Source organism: Bos taurus, chromosome 8, assembly GCF_002263795.3.
Source record: "Bos taurus isolate L1 Dominette 01449 registration number 42190680 breed Hereford chromosome 8, ARS-UCD2.0, whole genome shotgun sequence".
Taxonomy (NCBI): Eukaryota; Metazoa; Chordata; class Mammalia; order Artiodactyla; family Bovidae; genus Bos; species Bos taurus.
In genome coordinates, this window is record NC_037335.1 from 40,309,163 (window position 1) to 40,334,193 (window position 25,031).

General features: G+C 38.9%; 1 protein-coding gene, 1 long non-coding RNA gene and 1 other non-coding gene across 6 annotated transcripts in view; 2 read left to right on the forward strand and 1 right to left on the reverse strand.

The window, feature by feature from the left end:
* The window catches only part of GLIS3 (GLIS family zinc finger 3), a 504,978-nt gene that overhangs the window by 116,170 nt on the left and 363,777 nt on the right, over positions 1-25,031 (forward strand). The gene's annotated exons all lie outside the window — the stretch shown is intronic.
* Positions 2,641-2,710, forward strand: MIR2471 (microRNA mir-2471). The gene has a single exon (NR_030920.1). It is a non-coding gene; the product is annotated as a microRNA mir-2471 (primary transcript).
* LOC132345948 (uncharacterized) lies at positions 8,101-23,608 on the reverse strand. The gene is made up of 4 exons (XR_009495551.1): positions 23,326-23,608; positions 16,986-17,192; positions 10,908-11,197; positions 8,101-9,611 (listed from the first exon to the last, which is right to left on the reverse strand). It is a non-coding gene; the product is annotated as an uncharacterized lncRNA (long non-coding RNA).

Consider the following 25,031-nt stretch of genomic DNA (forward strand, 5'->3'; position numbering starts at 1 on the left):
GTGTCTTAGAGGATATATAAAAATCGCCGTCCTTTGTCTTCAGTAGCTGGAGGTCCAGCTTTTTGTTCTGTATTTGTGACTAGGAGAAGGCACCTAGCACAGAATGAGTTCCAAAACTGTGGAGGAGACATTTCTTTTCAGTTTCCTTAGTCTGCCTCCATCCACCTAGAACCCATTACCCTAAATCTCTCTATCTGCCTCTTAACTCTTTCAGAAAACTGCTGTCCAATCCTTCATTCTGGGAAAAAATATCAGTATTAACAGCTTTTGTTCCTACTTTTCTTAGGTGCATTTGCTTTTAATGAGAAGGCATGGAGCTAAAAGCACGGGGCTCTAATGGAAGAAATCTAAGGTTCGGTTAGCAGGAGAATTTTGGATATGAACAGACCATCCAGACAGGCCTTAAAGTAATTCCTGAGGAAACCTCCTGTTTGGATTATTTGATCTTTAAAAGAAAGTAGAGCTGAGTACAGAAGACCAAGTGCTTAGGGAGGGTCACCACCGTTGGTGCATTGTTCATTTGTCCCTTTCCTCTGTGTCCTCGGCCTGTTTCTGAGCCATCTCACTACTGTGAATGCCATCAGCCATATTTGCTGTGAAGATGGTCAGATCTGGATTCTTGCAGGTATGAGGGCTCATGCTGGAAGAGCCTAAAATTAACCAAGTCAGATGCCAATATATGTCAAATGCAAATGAATCATTAAGTAATCAAAAATCCAATTTATGTTTACTGCCACATGGAACATAGCCTGGGAACCTAGATGCAAGATCGGCATACATCTCTTAAAGCAACTGCAGCATGGGATTTAAAAGCCAGTAATTCCAAAGGAACAATTAATTAAAAAGGGAGGTTAATTCACAGTTTATAGACTTAGCATCTGCTTGTTTAGCATATGCAATAAAAAGCAAACTAGTGGTAGATTTATAAAAATGTCAGTTAAATAATTTATGATATATACATACTAATTGTTTTTGCTTAATCCGGTTCTTTTTTCCCTCTCATAACCCTCACTGAGATACTGTTCTAGAACAGGATGTAGTTCTTATACTCTGATTTAAATACTCTAAGTTGAAAGCATTTATATGTTTTTTGGTGTGCTCTTTGTCTTTGGAATTTTGGAACTTGTTTTTTTTTTTTTTTTCCCTTTAAATCAGTGAATTGAAAATTACCTATTTGTGTATATATTTTCCCTGACATGTTCAAGTAATCTTTTTGAGCTGAAAGTCACAGGTTATCTAAATATATGTAATACAGGAGTCCTATTTAATTTGCTGATAATAAGAACTTAAATGCATCTTATTGTAATATGAAGAAAGTCATGTGTTATTGCTTTATCCTGGCTTATTTGTATCTACATTTATTCTGTAAAAATTATTTTAATTGCTCTTTCTTCTATAGAGAGGTCCCTACTGCAAAAGGGACCTCTTTTCATGGTTTCATCTACTTATGTAGAATTTCCTACAGAGGCCAAAATGTACTGAAACATGGGGTTACAACTGAGATAGAGATGTGGAAATCTGAGGGTTTTTTTAAAATTTTTATTTTTTTCTGTATGAATATGCTTGAATATGTGTGTGTGTATTTTAACTGTGTACTCAGACTGGAATTCATATCTTATTTTGCTAAAGGCTCAAGGACATAAATTGTTTCAAATAAGAATCTTCCAGTTTTTTTCAGTGAAAATTCTGGATATAGAGTTTTTCAGTAACAATTTTTACTTCAGAAAAATCTCACCCCTCAGGGATCACTTTGTGTGTTAAAAATATATTGCTCCTAAATATAGTAATATATTTGCCTAAAATTAGAATATTACGAACATCTGAAAGACGGCTTTTTAAAAACTTAACTTATGCCCTACATCTTTTCAGAGAATTTGAAGCTGTTTACAAAAAGAAAAGAAGATGCATATGACATGATAAATAGGAGCAGTTAGGGGCAAAGTTAGATGGGAAAGCAGGTGATAAAATAGAAGTTTTGCCATCTGAAGTTTGAGCATAGTTACTGAGTTTGGGCTTCAATGGTGGCTCAGACAGTAAACAATCCACTGTAATATGGGAGACCTGGGTTTGATCCCTGGATTGGGAAGATCCCCTGGAAGAAGGCATGACAACCCACTCCAGTGTTCTTGCCTGGAGAATTGCTATGGACAGAGGAGCCTGGCAGGCTACAGTCCATGGAGTCTCAGAGTCAGACACGACTGAGTGACTAAGCACTGCATAAAACACAGCCCAGCACTGAGATTAAAGGTATTAAGGACTTAATATTGTATGAGCCTTTACTGGAATTTTGCAACTTAAAACAAAACTTGGTTTTCCCAGTTGTACTTCTTTTTTGGTTTATTTTTTCAGTGATATTGGTATGCTCCTCCACCTCCCATCCTTTGCCAGACTAGAAGGAAAAAATAAGCAGTGAGTTCTTACTGACATGTAGAAAAATTTAGATGGGATATTACTGAAGGATACTTCAGGCAGAATGTGTTTTGTTAAGTCCACATAATGTTAAAAAATACAGAGATAACAGTTAGAAATGAGAGGGTTTCCCATAAAATTCAGATTTCTGACTTCTTTTAGAAAGTTTAAAGAGCAACCAAGCATTCTGCCTACTTTTCTACATGATAACAAGCAGACCTTGCCCTCTTCGCATGGAGGATCTGTCTAATCTCAGAGGGCATTTTTGAGCATTTCCTCTGATGAAGACAGCCCTGCTTGCTAAGAGCTTGCAATCATTCTAACAGAGAGAGGGGATAAGTATTGCCTAGCCTGAGCTTTTTTCCTAGTGATTTTCTTGTGATTTTTGTCTTATTACCCTTACCTGTGGAGAGCACATTCAAAGCTCTTTGTACCATCTCAGATGATATACCTTCATTCAATATTCATTCATTCTTTTCAAACACTTTTATATCAGGTTTGCTACCAAAATTCAAATCTAGGTAACACTATCTATAGTTGATATTTTGTTGTTGTTCAGTCACTCAATTGTGTCCGACTCTTTGTGATCCCATGGACTGAAGCACACTAGGCTTCCCAGTCCTTCACTATCTCCTGGAGCTTACTCAAACTCATATCTATTGAGTCAGCAATGCATTCCAACTATCTTATCCTCTGTCATCTTCCCTTCTCCGCCTGCCTTCTATCTTTCCCAGCATCAGGGTCTTTTCCAGTGAGTTGACTCTTCGCATCAGGTGACCTGATACAAAGTATTCAGTTTCAGCATCAGTCCCTCCAATAAATATTCAGGGTTGATTTCCTTTAGGATTGACTGGTTTGATCTCCTTGCTGTCCAGGGGACTCTCAAGAGTCTTCTCCAACACCATAGTTCAAAAGCATCAATTCTTCGGTGCTCAGCCTTCTTTACTGTCCAACTTTCACACGCTACATGATTACTGGAAAAACCATAGCTTTGACTACATAGACCTTTGTCGGTAAAGTAATGTCTCTGCTTTTTAATATGCTGTCTAGGTTTCTCATCACTTTTCTTCCAAGGAGCAAGTGTATTTTAATTTCATGGCTGCAGTCACAATCTGCAGTGATTTTGGAGCCCCCCAAAATAAAGTCTCTCACTGTTTCTATTGTTTCCTCATCTATTTGCCATAAAGTGATGGGACTAGATGCTATGATCTTAGTTTTTTGAATGTTGAGTTTTAAGCCAACTTTTTCACTCTCCTCTTTCACCTTTGGCAAGAGGCTTTTTAGTTCCTCTTTGCTTTCTGCCATAAGGGTAATATCGTCTGCATATCTGAGATTATTGTTATTTCTTCCAGCAATCTTGATTCCAACTTGTGCTTCATCCAGCCCAGCATTTTGCATGATGTACTCTGCATATAAGTTAAATAAGCCAGGTGACAATATACAGCCTTGATGTACTCCTTTCCCAATTTGGAACCAGAATGTTGTTCCATGTCCAGTTCTAACTGTTGCTCCTTAACCTGCATACAGATTTCTCAGGAGGTGGGTCAGGTATTCCCATCTCTTGAAGAATTTTCCACAGTTTGTTGTGATTCACACAGTCAAAGGCTTTAGTGTAGTCAATGAAGCAGAAGTAGATGTTTTTCTGGAATTCTCTTGTTTTTTCCTATGAGCCAACGGATGTTGGCAATTTGATCTCTGGTTCCTCTGCCTTTTCTAAATGCAGCTTGTACATCTGGAAGTTCTCGGTTCACGTACTGTTGAAGCCTAGCTTGGAGGATTCTGAGAAATTTTAGGAAGTGCTAAATAGCCCTATGAAAGAGCACTTTGAAAATACTGTCACGTTGAGATTTGGGATAGCCTTAGATGTTTACAATCAAGTCTATATTTTCACTGGGATAAACTGATTGTGGTCTATCCGTTATTCAGTTTGGGCACTGAATGACCTTGGTGGGCCAGATAATCCTACAGCCTTGTTAGTGCCCGATTTAGTTTTAGGAATGAGATAGCTAGGAATCTGTATATATTAAGGGTTGGAGCTGAGCCATTACTCCAGAAAAGAAAGCTTATTGATAGTAAGAAAGACAGATGCAAATACAAGATTTTCCAAGTAAGTAAGAAAATATATATTTATGCAGATTGCTTCCAAGCCTGAATGTGATTCATTTTGGGTTCACAAATTTTTTTTCCCTCAGATCCTAACATTTGGAGTTAGAGCTAATCTTCAGTTTTTACATACCCTTACATACAAGGTACCTGATATAAAAGAAACATCTTATGAAAAAGAAATATTTAGCTAATTTCTTCATTTTGGGGACAAAAATATCTCTTTGATCATTATTTCCTTAAATACAAACAAAACAGAGATTTCTCAGTCTTTGATTGTTGATTTCTCTTAATTTTTTTTTTTCCTTAGAAGCCAGCCCTCTCCAGTCATTTAATCTTTCAGTCAATTGACATTTGGGCATTTGTTTTCTGTGTGGTACTGTAGTTCCGAATTAGACTCATTGAAAACCCACAACATCTAAACATTGTTGACCCAGTTTTAAACTTAATCTGTATTAAAAGAAAGAGTTCAAACTATCTTAGATTCCTTCCGTGTGACTGCTTTTGTCATGAATTTTTGTGTTATATGATACCTTATCAATGCATCAAAGGCCACGTTGGATGATGTAAGCAGTTTTTGTCTCAGGTAGTTAAAGTCTTAAACAATGAAACAGCAAGAGTCTCTCCTTACTCTAAATTTTGAAGTCTGCATCTGATTTTCAAATTAAGCAGATGAGGTTTATTCCATCTGTTTCTTTCGTTTTTTAACACTAAAAATGGAAGCCTGAAGACAGCTTATAATTTCTTTTAAGGTAAGGAACAGAATGCAATAGGTTAAATTTTAATCTAATCTCTTTCTAAGCAGCTTCTGTAGAGTCTTTCTTACTAGGCTTGGGTACAACACATTTCATTTTTGAAGGCTTAATTTAAGCTATTCTTGAAGCTCTTTTACTGAATAAAAAGAACTCTTTTATCTCTACCCTGTTTTGGTGAATACTGTACTTATATGTATATTGTCATGTTCATCCCTGCAGAATTGAATTGTAATAAATACCCCTTCCATGATGGAAAGTCATAACATTTCAGGAGTGAAGGTCTGGTATGCTAAATATGACTTACAGATGATATTAATAAAAGGGCATTCACCATGTACAGGGGTGGTGATAAATCTTATCCTTAGATAAAAGCTTGCTCACTCTCATATGACTTCATTTGTGTGATCTATATGTACTATGAACACAGTTTTAGGAATATGATTTCTTAAAAGTTATTAATTGATCAATTAATTTTTCTGTCTATTGTATTCCCTGCCTGACTCTGTGTGTGATCCTCAGTTATGAGATTCATGATTTTTACTTAGTATTTATAGTGGAAGTCTTTGGAATGTTCCTGCTTCCATGAATTTAGGTAGTTACTAGTAAAACACACACCCTGAGCATACAGATGTTGGACAGAACGTGGGTATTTTTCTGAAAACTTTGCAGAGTGTGGAAAAGAGTTCCACTGTATGTTTTAGTCCCAAAGGAGACTTTCCTACGTGGGGGTTGCCTACGTGTGTTTGCCTGCATCTAGTGCTTGATCTTGGGGATGTTGTTTTGGGTATGTGCTTGGATAACAAGATGTGCATGCCCCTAGGTGATTATCTCAAAGACTTTAACACACTGTACATGGCATACGGCGTTAGATGTTTTTTATCAGGCTGGGAGGTTCTCTAACCCCAGGCCTCATGCCTTGGTGGCATCCTCACATGTGTTGCAAAACTGATCTGTTGACGAGCCGTTTCCCTCATCCTAGCCAGACAAACTTACTTGGTCTTCCCGGCAGTCCTGCTGCCCCGGTCTGTTCAAAAGAGTGGCCCTCATACCGTTTCATTGCTGATTTATACCTTTACTACTTGTTAAGATTCCATTTGAAACTCATCATTCTGTCTCTCCCTGTATATGAAGATACTGTTAGATTAGCATTCTGTGAATATTCACCAATTGCTGATTATACACCTATGGTTTATTTTGTATTTTATTTTGATATAATTTCAGACTTAGAAAAGTTGCAAAAAATAAATAAATAAATAAATAAATAAATAAAAGAAAAGTTGCAAGAACAGTGCAAAGAATTTCCTTATACTCTTTACTCAGATTTCTCAAATGTTTTTACTACATTTGTTCCACTATTCCATTTTTTTTTTTTTTCTGAACCATTTAGAGTAAGTTGCAGACATGGTGTCCCTTTGCTCCTAAATTCTTTAATGTGTGCTTCCTAAAAACAAGAAAATTCTTTTACATAACTGCATTACAATTATCAAAATCAGGAAATTAATATTGACCCATACTGTTATTTAGTATATAGACCTCAGTGATTTTGCCAATTCTCCCAGTGTCCTTATAGCAAAAGAAAATCCTGGATCACACATAAATGACAGCTGTGAGATTAGCACCCTGATCTTTCAACTCATTCTCCCATGTTCTTTTTGTCTCTCTACACCAAAACAACATTTCTGAGACCACCATGGAGTTATCTGAAAGCCTTGGTAAACTTTTTAGGGCTTTCAAAGCTGTTTATTAACTTTCAGAATCTGGGGCTACTAATGATGTTAATTTTTTTTAAGTCAGTGAATGCAAAGTAGAAATCTTGATGTCATTCTTTATGCATTTCTTGTGTATGCCAAGCTGTAGAGGTCTCATTTATGAGACTGAAACAAAGAGAGCTACTGGTAGACAATGTTTGACAGCAGCAGAACCTTGGCCAACAATTAACTGGGGTTGGAGATGCCAAGAATCAGAACAATTAGCTCCTTCCTCCTTCCTCATTGAAAATGGTGGTGATGATCTTTGATCCCATAGGGAAAAAATGTCAGAATACTGTAAGCTTGTTTAAATAACTCATCATTTATAAGTTAAATAACATATATCTTCCTACAATGCTACCATGATTTTCATCTTCTAAATTCTAAATAAATACAAATAAATAAATCTAGTAAATCTGGATCATATAATCCAGTTAGAGAATTTGTGTTAAACAGAATGATGTTTCAGTGATTAGGCTGGCTCAGCTGGTAAAGAATCTGCCTGCAATGCAGGAGACCTGGGTTTGATCCCTGGGTTGGGTAGATCCCCTGGAGAAGGGAAAGGCTACCCGCTTCAGTATTCTGGCCTAGAAAATTCCATGGACTGTGTAGTCCATGGGGTTGCAAACAGTTGGACATGACTGAGTGACTTTTACTTCACTAAGACCTAACTAGGGACCAAGGCTTATATCTTATTTCCATAGAATTTCTTGCTTAATATATCATAGGGTGTCCCAACACAGTAAAGAAGAATATGCACTAGAAGAAAATTTGACACTGGTCAAAGGCTTGGAGGACAGTTATGATGCTTATAAAATCAGAAAATGATACATAAATATTTCCTAAAGTACAAATGTTGGTTTATTTCTCAAAATGTTTCTATTACTTAATACTCTGAGTATCAGGATCCTTTGTTCAGTACATAATGTAACAGGATAATTGGGTAGACATGAGCTAAAGATCCTTTAAACAACTCGCTTTTATTGCAATTCACTTTTATTCCTCTATTCAGACATGATGACAGTCATTTAGTGACTTTGTTGTGGGAACATTTCTTTGCATATAATGTATAGAACTGTTCAAATGTAGTCTGTTTTGAATCATTATCCATTTCTTTGGGTTTTCTTGGATGAATAAAGTAGAGTCCAGTTAACAGCTTCAAATAAAAAATATCTGAAAGGAATGACTTATATATATATATAATTAGAAAAAAAACAAACCTTCAGTTTTGGATATGCTTTAGCAAGTCATTTATAACAGTGATCTGGTCTGACGCTTTGGCAAGGAAGAGAGGAGAGAGAGAGAGAGACAAAGTAGAAAGACAATTAGTCTGACTTGCTTGCTGAGTTTTAATTTGAATCCTTTGCTAACAAGCAGGGAGGGAAAGATTGCCTTTAACCAGACCAGTTATGTTATCTCTACGCATTAGGAACAGACTGTACACTGGAGCCCAGGACCAGCATGCTCTTCCCATGGCTCTGTGCTTCCTTGCTCTTGGCCCTTGGGAGTGTGTTCTCATCAGTATCCTTAGGGATACTAACAGTGCTTGGCCATTGGAGAGGAGTAACCACACCAAAAATCGCATCTGGAAAAAACACTTTGAAAACAGCCTAGGACTAAAGAAGAGGATGGAAAAGCCATATACATGATAAAAATCAGCCACTGCATCTGTTAGAAAATAAGTGCTTTTCTTGGGATTAGAGAAAAGTTTATGAAAGGTGGTTCATATGGGGGAAGGAACCAAATATACTATGGGCTCAGATAATCCCAACTTTAACTTCAGATTCTAATGCTGCTACTTTTACTAGCAAACATAACCATCTTGAATACATAATATCTCTGATCTTCACTTTGTGTACCAGGAATATCTTATTCATTCAGCAAGCAGATATTGGGCACCTACTGTGTGCAAGTACTTTGTCAAGCACTGAAGTTTGTGGGTGAATAACATACTGTTACTCTCCTCGGGGAACTCAGAACCTATGAGACTCACAGAGTCATGAGATATATGAGAATGTACAAGAAATTACTTAGCAAATTGTCTAGCATGTAGCTAGGGCTTAATGTATTTTATTTTCCTTTCCTGTTTGTCCTCTCAGCTTCCCATGAAAATGGAGAAATCCAATGATTTCCCAAGAATTTAGCAATTATAGCAATTATTCTTATTACCTCCCACATAAAACCTCTTATTAGGAAATGCTATAATTTGGAATTTGATGCATACCAGTTAAATGCATACCTCCATGGAATGCAGACTTCTGTGGTACTGAACTGAGTAAGCAAACATGAGCTCCTGTGCCAGCTTTGCATCACTAACATTTGCTCTTGGGTAATTCACTTCACGTTGGGAGTTATTTGATTGAATAGTACAATGAGGATTGTGAATTAGTTAGGCGTGGTCTTTGTCCTTTAGGATCCAGAGTTAATGGGTTTACTTCTAATTTTCTACCTAAATCAACATTACCTGCATTTTTGTCTTTCTTATATCCACCTTCTGGCTCTCCTCCAAAAGCTTTGTTGGAGTTGCTGATGAACAGGAACGATGCTTGGTTTCAGCCTTGATTCAGTTGATCCTATCCTTTCTTTCCTCTTATCTCTGGTTTTGGGGCAGATGGACGAGGAAAAAGAAGGGAAGATATGGCTGTCTCTACTTCTTAAACTTCAGGTAACTTTTGGGTTTTCTGCTTCCTTTGATACCTAATGTCTTCACCAGTGTTATTGCTTTCGCTTGTAGCCACTGAATCCCTTAGGCTAACTTATAGAATACCCCAAGTCATAAATGGTTCAAACTGGGAGAGGAATTCCTTGGCTATTTTTGTATGAAACTGAAGTTCAGGAAGGAGAAGGAACTTTTTCTAAAATATGCCATTGGTTGTGCCATAGCAATCAGTCAGATCTTGACCTCACATCTCTAGTGCAGCTCTCTTTCACTTGCCATTGTTGTAAGAATGGTTATTTTTATGGTTTATTCTCCACATCACCTCTTAGGCAACCGAACATCATAATCCTCTTTTTTTTTTTGGTAAAGATTTTCTCAAGCCCTATCTTCCTTATACTTTGTTCTCTGTTTGCCTTATGGGGTTCTGCCGTCTGTCTTCTGGGCCAAAGCTTTCTTTTCTACTCTTCGGTGTATGCAGAGTAGTTCTAGAAAAGGATCTGAGGTGCTCCTAGTCACCCATAACCTTCTGTATCTATTCCTATAAACATATTAATCATGGGTAATCAACTTTTTGAATGCTTAATATGAGCAAGACACTATATCAAGTACTTTGCATTAGAACTATATGATATGTTACTGTTTTCCCCATTTTCCAGAGGGAGAAATGGAAATATGTAGAGATTCCATATTTTATTTGGGGTTCCAAGTCCTGTAAGCAGTTGTTCCTGGATTTGAAGCCAAGTGGTTTCACTCCAGAGTCTATGTCTTTAAATATTGTGGCTTCCCACCCTGGTCCCTCCTGCTCACACCATCCCTGACCCGAGAGACACTTTCTCTTCTCATTGCAGATTCCTTTTTGCCTGTAGCCCTAAACATTGGAGATTCTCAGAATTCTACCCTTTTCCTGATTTTCCGTTCCCTATATACGTGATTCGGAGAAGGCAATGGCACCCCACTCCAGTACTCTTGCCTGGAAAATCCCATGGATGGAGGAGCCTGGTGGGCTGCAGTCCATGGGGTCGCTAAGAGTCAGACACGACTGAGCGACTTCACTTTCACTTTTCACTTTCATGCATTGGAGAAGGAAATGGCAACCCACTCCAGTGTTCTTGCCTGGAGAATCCCAGGGACGGGGGAGCCTGGTGGGCTGCCATCTATGGGGTCGCACAGAGTCGGACACGCCTGAAGCGACTTAGCAGCAGCAGCATATACGTGATTCTTGAACAATCTTACCTGCATTGAAGACTCTATACTTATTGATATCCCCAGAACTTTATTCTCGCTCTGTTTCCAGGCTCTCCCTTCCAGTTGCCTTTGTAGTTCTATCTGGATTTCTACACAGACACCTCGTTCTCAGCTTGTTCAAAACTGTGCGGCATCTCAGGTGACTGGAGTGACTGCCTGTCAGGCATCAGTCTGGAGGGGTGAGATTTTGAAAGTCTCCCAGGCTCTGCAGCAGTGAAAGTGTAGTTCCATGTTATGATGTGTAGGTCTGGATATTAGAAAATATTTTTTGTGTTTACCTATAGACAAATAAATTAGAAAACTTTTTTTCTCTGTGGAAAAGAATGCAGTTTTAAAAACGTATGATGATTTTTTTTTTTTTTTTTTGCTTTGGACATTCAAGTAGATGTTTATATGAAAAGGAATTCTGCAGGGATGATGTTGGAAATGGCTTCCTCCCCATGTTGGAGGACCCCTTCAGCCTTTCTTATCCTGTGTCCATGGAGCATCAAAGGCAGAATTGCTCTAGAGCCTCTCACAGTGTGGATAAGACAGAGCCCAGGAAGATTTCCACAAGTTTCAGTAGCCCAGTGTATCAAAGCATAGCATGATACCATACCATGATATCTGGAAAGGGAAGCCAAAAGCAAAATTAAGAATTAATCTCTCATCACTTCCCTTCCCTACTTCTAGTCTCCAGCTGCTCTGCTATCTTTGGTTTAAGTGGCACCATTGATTGCCAAGATTAAGCATCTCTTTGTTTCTTTTAAGTCTGATTTTTGCCTTGCTTGGGAATGTTCATCTAGGTTTTACTCCCTTCTTCCCTGATCCATGAATTTTTGTCCTTAAATAGCCCTCTCACCTAGTACAGTATTTTTTGCCTCCCGATATTGTTTATTCTATGCTTCTAGGATGTTCTTTGCCATCTAATTTTAGATCCTACATAATGCCGTCTAAGCAGCCTCTTCTTTGGATAAAAACCATGGTTAAGATATTAATTTCCATAAAACAGTTTTGGTGAAGATGAAGGCAGCTGTGGAGATGGAGGGGGGCCCAGGAACTAATGAAGTCTGATCCTTTCAAAGTTGACTTAATCCTCCCTCTTATCCCAGCCATCTTTGTGCTACTCTTTGGAGGGTGGATGGACCTCTTTAACAAGAAGGAATGAGATTTTGCATTGTTCAACTTTGTTACAACAACAAAAGCCCTGGAAAATTCCAATTAATTAGCAAGCTGTGGGCTAATGAAAGAATAAAACTCAAGAGAAATGCTATAAGCATGTGTCTGTGAGGACAATGCTGGTTTCAGATATTTGGGGCTTTTTGTATAATTTTCCCAGGGTTTGCCATCCTGAGACCCAAAGAGATAAGATGAGAGACAAAGAGCAAGCATTTGTCAGAGTCAAGTTGTAATAACACTGTTGGTTTTTCAGGACACCAAATGACCCACCATCGTCTGAAGAAGAAAGTTAAATGTGCACTCACACAGTCAGGGAAATTAAAACCAGAATACAGACCCTTTGCCCATTTCATGTTTAGAGAAAAACATGGCAACTGGCCTGGCATAAAGTAAATTACAAAATAAGGTTGAAGTTAATTATTGTGAAGGATCAGATCACTGTATTGTATCCTTGAATGAGGGAGCGCTTGCAACCTGTGTAGCCTCTGAGGTTCTATTCCCAGTTTGGTCACTAGTTTTTCCCAGTGAACAAGTCATTCAACTACCATTTCTGTTCTTCAGTGTGTTCGTCTATAAAATGAAATTGTTGTTAGATGATAGTGGAGGTGTTTTCCGGTTGTAATATTTTGAAGATTAAGAAAATGATGTGTTCTAGGAACAGAGTAAATGAAATGATCATTTTTAAAGTATGTGTGTGTGTGTGTGTGTGTGTGCGTGCGTGCTCACATTCAGACATAAGGAATGAGGTATCAACTTTGGATTCAGGTAAATTTATGTGACTCTCCTATATAACTTGGGGATGATTGCTTAATCTCTATGAACTTCAGTTTCTTTTCTTCTGTTGGAGGTGATGATAGAGTGATGCCCAGGCATTGCTGGTATTTCTCCTATTTGTCCTCACGTATTACTAGATCTGATTTCGGTGTTGACCATCTGGTGATGTCCATGTGTAGAGTCTTCTCTTGTGTTGTTGGAAGAGGGTGTTTGCTATGACCAGTGTGTTCTCTTGGCAAAACTCCATTACCCTTTGCCCTGCTTCATTCCGTACTCCAAGGCCAAATTTGCCTGTTACCCCAGGTGTTTCTTGACTTCCTACTTTTGCATTCCAGTCCCCTATAATGAAAAGGACATCTTTTTTGGGTGTTAGTTCTAAAAGGTCTTGGAGGTCTTCATGGAACCGTTCAACTTCAGCTTCTTCAGCATTACTGGTTGGGGCATAGGCTTGGATTACTGTGATATTGAATGGTTTGCCTTGGAAACGAACAGAGATCATTCTGTCTTTTTTGAGATTGCATTTCGGACTCTTTTGTTGACCATGGTGGCTACTCCATTTCTTCTAAGGGATTCCTGCCCACAGTAGTAGATATAATGGTCATCTGAGTTAAATTCACCCATTCCAGCCCATTTAAATTCACTGATTCCTAGAATGTTGACATTCACTCTTGCCATCTCCTGTATGACCACTTCCAATTTGCCTTGATTCATGGACCTAACATTCCAGGTTCCTATGCAATATTGCTCTTTATAGCATCAGACCTTGCTTCTATCACCAGTCACATCCACAACTGGGTATTGTTTTTGCTTTGGCTCCATCCCTTCATTCTTTCTGGAGTTATTTCTCCACTGATCTCCAGTAGCATATTGGGCACCTACCAACCTGGGGAGTTCCTCTTTCAGTATCCTATCGTTTTGCCTTTCATACTGTTCATGGGGTTCTCAAGCAAGAATGCTGAAGTGGTTTGCCATTACCTTCCCTTATGGTGCCCAGTGGACCACATTTTGTCATACCTCTCCACCATGACCCACCCATCTTGGATGGCCCCACACGGCCTGGCTTAGTTTCATTGAGTTAGACAAGGCTGTGGTCCGTGTGATCAGATTGACTGGTTTTCTGTGATCATGGTTTTAGTGTGTCTGCCCTCTGATAGTCTGAGAGTTGAGTGGAAGTTGCTCCACTTAGGCACCTGGTTCCAGAGAAGTTCATTTGGTCAAAAGAGTCATTTTTCCTGAGTTGGTGGCTAGGTAGGTGTTTTTGCATGATGAATCTGTTGGTGATTGACCTCATGCATGAGAATAATTTAGACCTAGAATCACCAGGCTGTTGGCAGCTTTCCTGTTAGGCTCTTTTGTGTGTGAATTTTTTCACTTTCCTTTCCCTCTTCTTCCATGAGTAGTTATTTCATCTGCAAATATTCTTCAGATAGCAGCGTGTTCTCAGGCTCCTTGAAAGGATGTCACTTGGCAGTCATACTGAGTTGTATAGTGCCCCCTCAAATTCATGCCTGCCCGGAATCTCAGAATGCGCTGACTTCATTTGGAAATAGGGTTTTGTAGTTGTAATCAAGTTAAAAGATGATTTCATGCTGGAGCAGGGTGGGGCCTAATCCAATAACTGGATCTTAATTTAAAAAAGGGAGATTTGGACATGGATACCGAGATGAGATGGAGAAGGCAATGGCACCCCACTCCAGTACTCTTGCCTGGAGAATCCCATGGATGGAGGAGCCTGGAAAGGTGAGGTCCATGGGATCTCTGAGGGTCGGACACGACTGAGCGGCTTCACTTTCACTTTCATACATTGGAGAAGGAAATGGCAACCCATTCCAGTGTTCTTGCCTGGAGAATCCCAGGGATAGGGGAGCCTGGTGGGCTACCGTCTATGGGGTCACACAGAGTCGGACACGACTGAAGTGACTTAGCACATAGCACGGAGATGAGAATGCCACATGAAAACAGAAGGCACGCAGGAAGAGCACCATGTGATGACCAAAGTAGAGAGTGGAGTGGTGTCCCTCCAAAGCAAGGAACTGTCCAGGCTTGATTATTGACAACTGCCAGAAGCTAAGAAGAAGAAAGGTCTTCCACTAGAGCCTTCAGAGACAGCATGACCCCACAACAACTGGATTTAGGACTTAGTTTCCAGAGCTTTGAGAGAATAAATTTCTGTTATTTAAAGCCACTCAGTTTGTGGTACATTTGTTATGGCAGCCCTCAAAAACTATTGCAGCAAGTAAGGTACCTGTTACTACTAATAATCAAGGCTGGATGAGAGGAAGAGAGACAAATAGATGCTGACTAAGAGGGGAGAGACGGAGAAGGCAATGGCACCCCACTCCAGTACTCCTGCCTGGAAAATCCCATGGACAGAGGAGCCTGGTAGGCTGCAGTCCATGGGGTCACTGAGGGTTGGACACCACTGAGTGACTTCACTTTCACTTTTCACTTTCATGCATTGGAGAAGGAAATGGCAACCCACTCCAGTGTTCTTGTCTGGAGAATCCCAGGGACGGGGGAGCCTGGTGGGCTGCCGTCTATGGGGTCACACGGAGTCGGACACGACTGAAGTAACTTAGCAGCTGCAACAGGAGGGGAGAGAAAATGCAATGCATCCACAAAGGGGTGATTTGGATGCTGTTTGTTGTCATCATGGCTCCTTTGTCCAGGGTAAATAAAAGCTCTTTTTACTCTTATTGTCCGGGCTCAGAACAGGTGTTGTGGAAATGATGAATCACTTGACAAAAATTGGATTTTTAATAGGCTAACATTTTTTAAAATTTGACTTTTGTAAAATCAGTGTACTATAAACTGCAATGATTACCAATGAAATTCTGAATGTTGGTCACTCAATGAATATGAAGAGAAGTGCTATTACATGGTTTGTCAGTTGATTTGAATGTTGTTTTGAAGTCACCTACATGCTTCCAGAGGTTTAAAATGGTTAGCATTTCTGAAACACTAACTTGGCTATAGAATAGATTGGAAAGTACAGAATTCCTTAGGATCAAATTATCAGTTATAACTTGGGAATATTAAAGTTGTAATGAGAAAAATAAATCTTATTTACCTAAAAGGCAAGGACTTTTCAGAGAACAGCATGATAATAAGACAAAACTCAAATAGGCTGGGGCTGTGTGGACTCAGTTTGTTTCTGAAAAGCTCGGAGTGAAGACAGCTCGCGAATTCTGTCATCAGGCAGCAAGGCTGGTATCACATGCCACTTTACTTTGTTTTTAACGTTGCTTCGAGTTATGCCAGACCTGCTTCTGTGTGAAAGATGTACTTTCTGACAAAATACGGCATTTTCCTGGCATCAGGCCCCTTTGGAATTTTTACTGGTGTGCATAAGTTCTGCAAGTTTGCATTTCCCACACATATCCAATGTGGTAACACTTGGCTTTCTGCATTTGTGGTGGTCTCAAAGCTTGTCAGTGTCAACTGATTATTTCCTTATCACTACTGGGGCTTATTCTGAAGAAGTGAAACCAGGTGTTCATTCACCCGTTATTCAAAAATGATCTCCCATCTACCATGCCTGATATGAGAAAGAAACCAAGGGGGCAAAATAAACCTATTTTGAAAGGACTAAAAATGTTTCATAGAGAAGAAATGAAAGCATTTCTAGTAAGCTGTCTCCTTTTCCTCTTTTTCTTCCTCCATCCTGATAATAGAGTCCACTGGAAAGGTTCATTTATATTATTTCATGTTCAGAGTGATGATAATGATGATGATAACAGTGATGACATTAATATTAATTTTTGGTTGTTCATTATTGGCTGAATTTAAGTACTGCTGCTGCTAAGTCACTTCAGTCGTGTCCGACTCTGTGCGACCCCATAGACGGCAGCCCACTAGGCTCCTCTGTCCCTGGGATTCTCCAGGCAAGAGTACTGGAGTGGGTTGCCATTTCCTTCTCCAATGCATCAAAGTGAAAAGTAAAAGTGAAGTTGCTCAGTCGTTTCTGAATCTTCACAACCCCATGGACTGCAGGCTACCAGGCTCCTCCGTCCATGGGATTTTCCAGGCAAGAGTACTGGAGTGGGTTGCCATTGCCTTCTCTGAATTTAAGTACTAAATATCAATAAATAAACAAATCTCAGGGCATGAGTCTGAGCTTTTCAAGCTACTTACTGAAACCTTATTGGTTTGCCTTTTAACTCCTGGTTCTCGTCTCCTGAACATATGTCATTCTTGGTCACAAGAACCATCAGCGATTTCCAAGCACAAATTCATTGTTACTGATGGAAAAGCGACTAAAAGAATCTTCTCCAGCATTAAGAGTCCATGATATGTTATCTTTGCATAGATGATCATGATCATCCGTGTTGAAAGTTGGGGCTGTGAGAAGGCAAATTATACAAAGCAAGAGAAAAAATTCCTCAGTATTTCACGTATGACCTTGAGAAATGGTTCATTTACTTTATTAATTCAACACAGATTTGTTGATCATATGTCATCTATGAGACTAAGGACTAGAGCTACCAACTCATGTGAGACACAGGCCTTCTTTTCTAGGAGCTATAGTCTTAAGTCAAAAGATTAAGTCATCTCCATCTTTGTCTGGTACCATGCTCCCCTTTGGCTGAGTACATTTCAGTCAGCCTGATTTTCTTTTCCTTTCTCCAACATGCTAAGCTGGATCAGCCTTTAGGTCTTTGCACTTGGCAGCTTCCTCTGCTTAGGACTCTGCCCATGTTGTTGCATGGCTAGTTTCACCATTTGTGTCTCAGCTTATGAGCCATCTCTTTCACGGGCCTTCCTGCTACTCAGTCCAAAGTAACACCCTCCCACCACTGCTCATGCTTCTTAAGCCCATCTATTTGTTTTCTGTTTTCATGGCACTTACCCTTGTTTGAAATTATCTTGTTCATTTATCCGTTTGTTTCATTGTGTATCTCCTCACCATGAGAATGCACACTTTATGAAAAAGCAGATCTTACTTGTCTCATTTACCATTTTGTTGAATGAGTGGATGAATGAATGAATGAATAACTATAATAGATTATAATATGATCCATAATGGAAGCATTAACAAAGAGCTATAGAAATTCATTGGAAGGACTGATGCTGAAGCTGAAACTCCAGTACTTTGCCACCTGATGCAAAGAACCAATTCATTGGAAAAGACCCTGATGGTGGAAAAGATTGAAGGTGGGAGGAGAAGGGGACAACAGAGGATGAGATGGTTGGGTGGCATCACTGACATGATGGACATGAGTTTAAGTAGGCTCTGGGAGTTGGTGATGGACAGGGAAGCCTGGCGTGCTGCAGTCCATGGGGTCACAAAGAGTCGGACATGACTGAGGTGACTGAACTGAACTGAAAGAAAAGTAAGGAAAAGAGTGATAACTTTCATGTCTGAGGAGGTTGAGAATGTCTTCACAGAGAAGATGTGTGAACTGGACCATCTGCTTAGATAGATGAAGCTCCTCTTTCCTCATCCAGACCCTCCTCAATTGACCCACCTGCTCCTGGCATTCAGTGAACAGCCCAGATCATTCACTGGTGCTGCTGCTGCTGCTGCTAAGTTGCTTCAGTCGTGTCCGACTCTGTGCGACCCCACAGATGGCAGCCCACCAGGCTCCCCTGTCCCTGGGATTCTCCAGGCAAGAACACTGGAATGGGTTGCCATTTCCTTCTCCAATGCATGAAAGTGAAAAAATAAAGTGAAGTCACTCAGTCGTGTCCGACTCCTAATGACCACATGGACTGCAGCCTGCCAGGCTCCTCCGTCCATAGGATTTTCCAGGCAAGAGTACTGGAGTGGGGTGCCATTGCCTTCTCCACATTCACTGATAGAGTTGACTTAATACCTAACAGGATAAGACCAGTAATCATGACCCTTGGCCTCTCTGGATGTGTGTATCAGGGAAGTGAAGAACACATGTTTCCTGAAAACTTCTCTTTCATGCTATGAGAAGCTGCTGAAAGCTTGTCTTTCCAATAAAGAAAGCTTGGAATTGATGTAATGGATAAAATGAGCTTATGAAACCTAAGTAGGCACTCTTGATGAAATAAAAATAGAAACTTAAAAGAAGCATCATTTTTGGAAAGTTAAAAAAGATTTTTTTCTCCTACTGTAAGAAAATATGTGTGGATGAAGCATGTATTTTAAACCATAGAATAAAATTTGCATGTTTCTTCAGGGTTCTGCAGCCATGGCAATTCAGAGTTTTTTGTCATTCCTGATAGACATGCTTGCAATATATACATCCATTAACAAGATTATCACTTGAAGACACAATCGTATTTTTACTGAAAAGGTTTTTTGAGGATACAATTTATTGATATTTAATGAAGCATGAAGCTTCTAAATGAACCATGAAAGCAATAGCTAAACTAATTAACTGCACATAAAGGCTCCCAGCATACATATGTGATGTGGGCTGTGTGCTTATCAATCGTGCCTGGTTACACTGACATCCTGGATAACATGCTCCTCATATGTGCTTTGTGGAGCAACAGTAAATCCTTCTGTAATGCATGCAATAAAAGAGGAAATAACCATTTAGATTTCCTGCAAATGTGGATGGGATATTTAAGTCAAGCATTGCAGGGTTTATAGGTTATAATTTAGAAGAGTTAAGACTAGTAATAACAACATATTATTTCCACACACTTGATTTAAGCCTCTGTGCTGTTTCATTGAATGATAAATTGTTCCTTCGTTCTAAAAATATGCATCTTCCTCCCTCCCCTTTCCCTTCCAAAGAAAGACCAAGGATGCTAAACTAAATAACATGAGATGAACATTTCATTGTACAACAGGAAATCTTTTGGACTTTTTTCAACTGTATGTGAAGACATGCTCTGTTGAGAGCTCCAATTTTAAAAAGAAAGCAAAACCACTCTGACTTTGGTGGTTGTTGCAAGTTGCAGCAATTTGGGAGGCAAACTATTGACCCTAACAGAGCATTCACATTGACCTTTATCAGTGGCCATCTTCCTTTTTATCCAGTGGCTACCTACTCAGCCATGGACACCTATTCTCTGCCTTATTATCACAGAGTTTAGCTCTCAATGAGTAGCTTATAATTTCCTCATAACCTTTCTGAAAATGATATTCTTATACTAATAAAGGAGTTTGACAAATCATTAAAACCCATGGTCATAATGCATATGAATGATAGAGAGGCAGGGACTCTAATGGACATTAGAGCAATACTTCTTGAACTTGAATGTGCACTAGCATTTCAGAAAGGGCCTGTGAAAATGCCAGTGGGTTGGCCCTACTGATTCAGTTGTTATAGGGTGGGTCCTAGAATCCGCATTTCTAACAAGTCCCCAGGTGATGTTGATGCTATTGGTTCAGGCACTGCACTTTGAGAACCACTGCAGTACTACATGCTGATTAAGGTAGGGAAGGACATTTCAGGAACACCCTTCAGGGAAGTCACAGTTAGGGAAGAATATAATTTGTCTCAGATACCCTCTAGACTCCTATCTGATATCCTTTTCTTTCTTAAAAAATATTCATTCTTTCTCTAAGACATCCTGGGTCCTCCTCACTAGATAAGAGTTTGAAATTTATTCATACTTCGGTGTAAGTGACTCTTGGCAGCTTAAAGGGTTGTCCTTAACAAGGATATGTACATTTTAATGGGGGTGAAATGAAAAAAATAAAGCTCTGAAGAAGATATTTCAGATATCCACTGTGCAAAGAAAACAAATGGGCTGAATATTGAAAGGGTAAAATGAAAAGTTTATAGAGCAGTCACGTTGAACAACTACATGAGAATCTGTGTCATGGCCAGGTCATAAGCTTGGGAAAATGACTTGATTGCAGACCAAATGGGCCATATAATGGGTCACTGGTTCCAGGTGTAATTGTCCCTGATATCACTGGCTGCACAGTCGTGTTTATTCTCCTACTTTTTACTGGCTTTTTAGTCTTTCAGCAATAACTTAGTAACGTGTGACCTTTTCATCCATCAATAGTAGTATTTTTTCTTTAAATTGCTTTTTTTCCCCCCGAGTATAAAAATACATGTTTACCATAGAAAAAATTTTAAATACTAAAAAATGATAAAGAACAATGTAAAATCATCTACTTGTATCAGTATTCCCCAGATACAGAGATATCCTTTGTTAATATTTAGGAAATAAATATGTATGAATATCTTGTGATAGATAATAGTGGTAATAAATATTTAAACAAATTTTGTTTTCTTGTATTCTCTTTGTCTGCCTTATGCTATGAACTTTCCCCATGTATTCTTTGAAAGTACAGTGGATATTTTTTATGTGTGTGAGAAGTATATTATATTTAAGTTTGGTTTCTTTTTTGTTAAAGCTATATTATCACAAATATCTTTTTAAATGATGGCAGATTACTGGGTCTAGTGACCATTTTAAATACCCTTGACCGTATTACCAAGTTGGTTCCCAGACAGGTTAGATCATGTTTTATACTTTCTACTCAATCTGCTAGCAGAACATTGAGAGTGTCTATTTTATGTCTTATCTGATGGATTCTTTTTTGGTGAATTGTTTATGTCTTTTGACATTTTCTTCCATAGGAATGTTTGTCTTTGTTATTGATTTGTAAGGCCTCTTTGCATATTAAGTCCATACTGCTTTGTTATATAAAATGCTGGTAATTGCCTAGTCTTTTGTTTGCTTTTCAATTTTGTTTATGGTACTTTCTGAGCTAAAATAATTTTGTAGTTATATCTATTTATCTCTGCCTTCTGCATCCTAAAATTTAAAAAAAGTCTTAGATATAGTTTATTTCAGTTATTTTGTATTTTATTTTTAATAAATATTTATTAATAATACTTAACTCTTAATTTCCCTGGAATTTATTTCAGTATATTATGGCTGATCATATTTTCAAATGATGACTGAAGCCATCTTTCCCATTCCATGTGCTTTTCTTTAGTGTGACTTTACCACTTCCTTTATTACCATTTCCTTTACCAGTTCACTTTATTTTTTTTCACCCCTTTGAATTTGGGTGAGTCCTGAGACTTCTTTGGCCAATAATATATGGCGTAAGTAATGCTGTGCCTGTGGTAGGCATGGCTCTTAAATGTGCTAAAAATCAGCCTCTGTGCTGTGAGGAGCCCAAGCCATATGCAGAGGCCATGTTCAGATGTTCCCATTGACAACTAGGATATGAGGGAACCGCTTTAGAAGCCTATGCAGCTCTAGTTGACATCTGACTGCAGTGCATGAGAGACCCCAAGTGACTGGTGCCTCCTGACCTAGTCAACTCCCAGAACCACAAGAGATAATAATAAATTGTTGCTTTAAAGACCTTAGGTTTGGGGGGTACTTTGTTATATAGCAATAGATAATTGGAACATATATAATGTGAATATGGAGTTAGCTTGGATTTTTTTCCCCAAACAATAAACAGTTGTTCCACAACTATTTAATGAAGGATCTCCTTTTTCCTACTTGTTTGTAATGGCGTCATATGCTAGTTGCTATATATCTGAGTTAACTGAGGTCATGGTCTTTTTCTTCTGTCTGATTCTTTGTTCAGTTTAACTACTCTTCCTTCTATATTTCAGTTTTTTACTTTCAGAGCTGCATAATGTATTTATCTTCTTTTTAAAACACTTCTTGACAGTTCAGTTCAGTTCAGGTGCTCAGTCGTGTCCGACTCTTTGCGACCCCATGAACCGCAGCACGCCAGGCCTCCCTGTCCATCACCAACTCCCAGAGTCCACCCAAACCCAATCTGACTGTTAGTATAGTTTATTATTTCATATGGACTTTAGAGTCCTTTGTCAGATAGTGAATAGAGAAGGTCCTCTTAGGACTTTGCATTAAGTCAACAGTTCCCGACTCGAGCATTGTTGTCCCTTGGGGATATTTGGCAATGTCTGGGTAGCATTTAGCTTTGATTATCAACAACTTGGAGGAGTGCTGCTGGCATCAAATGGGTAGATGTTAGAGATGCTGGTCTACATCCTACAATGCACATGGTTTCCCTCCCTCCCTTAAAAAAAGTCCAAAGAATTATTTGGCACAATAATAAGGCACACACTGTCATTAAGCAGAGGCTGGGAAACCCTGCACTAAGTCTGTGAAATAGTTTAGAAGAATCAACATACTTACTGTGTTTAGTTTTCTCACCTAAGAATGGGTATATAGATTTTTTTCATGTCTTCAGAACAAGAAGTCATTCTTTTCCTATTACATGCTAATCTTGGGTATTTTTAAATTAAACTTCTTTCATTATGTTTTGAAATTCATAATTGATAGTATACAAGAAATCTATTGCTTTTGCCATATTTATATTATGTGTTGTCACCTTCATGTACTGTTCTTTGCCTATATGATGATTTTTAGGGGATTTTATGGTATATAGAATTCCTAAATTTAATTTGGTAAAAAGGAGAGAGGGTAAAGTCAATGTTCACCAGAAAATGTTTGAGCTGGACGGGATTTGTGAGATTACGTAATCTCTTGCCTTTCATTTAAGTGATGATAAATGTGAGGCCTGGAGAAGTTAACTTACCTGCCTTGTGTCACATAGTAGAAGCCCAGAGTAGAAAGAGGCACACTCACAGAAAAGCCGTTGGATGAAGGTGTTGAAATTTCCTATAATTTACATAAAATATGAAAGTTGACACTGTGTTTTAAGTCTTTCGGGGTGTTAGATACAGTGGGGAATGACCTTAGAAATGTTCTCTTCCAGTTCCTTTCCCTTCTACATTCTCAGGAATATCCCGGCAACCCTTCCTTGTATTCTTTCAGGGACAAGAACTCTGCCTTACCAAGTGTTCCCAAGTCACTTCTGCTTTTTAGAAAGCTCTTCCTTTGATTAAACTGTTTTCTGCCTTCTTGAGGGTCACACAACTGTAAGTTGAATGATGTTGGAGGAAGCAGAGCTTTTACTGGCTACAGAAGTAGCAACTAACAAAGGTGTGAAGGGCGATGGGGAAAAATTGTCTTAGTATTTGGTTGAGTAAGTGAGATATGGGGTTTGGAGGGTTTAAAGTTCTGGTTTCCAGTTGTACAAGCCCATGTCAGCTGGGCATCCCATAAATATTTGTTGAATAGAACTTAATTTTTATATGACGATTTCTTTTTCTACTTCTTTTTTTTTTTTTTTTTTAGGAAAGGCCTATAGATTAGAGTTTGGCCCAAGGAGGACTAAGGATCTGAACCCAAATTGCCTCTGGTTCTGTTATTTTCCAAAGGGTCTCCTTTGGTCACGGCCTCAGCCAGGGTTCCCCCTTGCTGTGGAAGGTATGAACAAGTTAAACTAGGAACAGACAGTTCTTACGCTTCGTCACCCGGCAAGGTCCCTGTGCCGTGGGGACTCCCTCCATACTCTCACTGACATAATGAAGAACTCTTTCATTAGTTTAGACTCCTGAAGGCAGAATTTTTCTTCAGAACAAAGACAGTAAGGCCACAATGCAAAGGAATTCCCTCAGTGCTTAACTGCTAATTGGATAGTCTTCTGCAATTATTTTTATATCTGGAAATAATCTCATAGCCTCACTCATTGCTTGTACACTTTCTTTGAGATGGGAATATTTTAAAAAATTATGCTGTCAAGTTTGATATGCTAAAATTAGATTTTTCTTCCTTTTCCTTAACAAGGTGCTTGCTGTCCCAAGCAACCTGAACATTGGTTCCATGGCAAATTTATATTTGGCAGGTAAATAAGCAGACACTGGTTCCACTAAAACCTGTGGTTCAGCAGTGGTTCTACTGACACCCAAGGTTTAAAGATGATTTGAGCAAACTCAAACTGAACCTGTTTTTAAACTATTGAAGGTAAACATCTCATTACTCTTTTATCCTGAAAATTCATACATTTTGTCTAATCTGGAAGAGTGGCGGCTGTTTTATCCTCTATCTAGGCTTGTAGATAAAAGGGAGGGGAATCTGGCTGGGACACTTCTGCATTAAATTTGTGGACTCAAATGGAATTGAGTTGGGGGCACTGTTGTGAAATAGAGGGTCTCTGTGTCCTTTTTCATTCTTTATTCTCTCCTTTATACTTACTCCTTTTCTCCTCTGGCTTTTCATCTCTTCATGAACACTCCTGTCCCAAACTCAGCACTTATGGTGGAAGAGGAATCTTCCATCTGCCATTTTCATTCCGTTTTGAAAACAAAAGACATTATTGACTGCCTCAGAGGTATTTGCATGATTAAGCAAGTCCAGTGAATGTAGTAGGATGAAGTAGAAAGTGGGATTGGTTGGTTA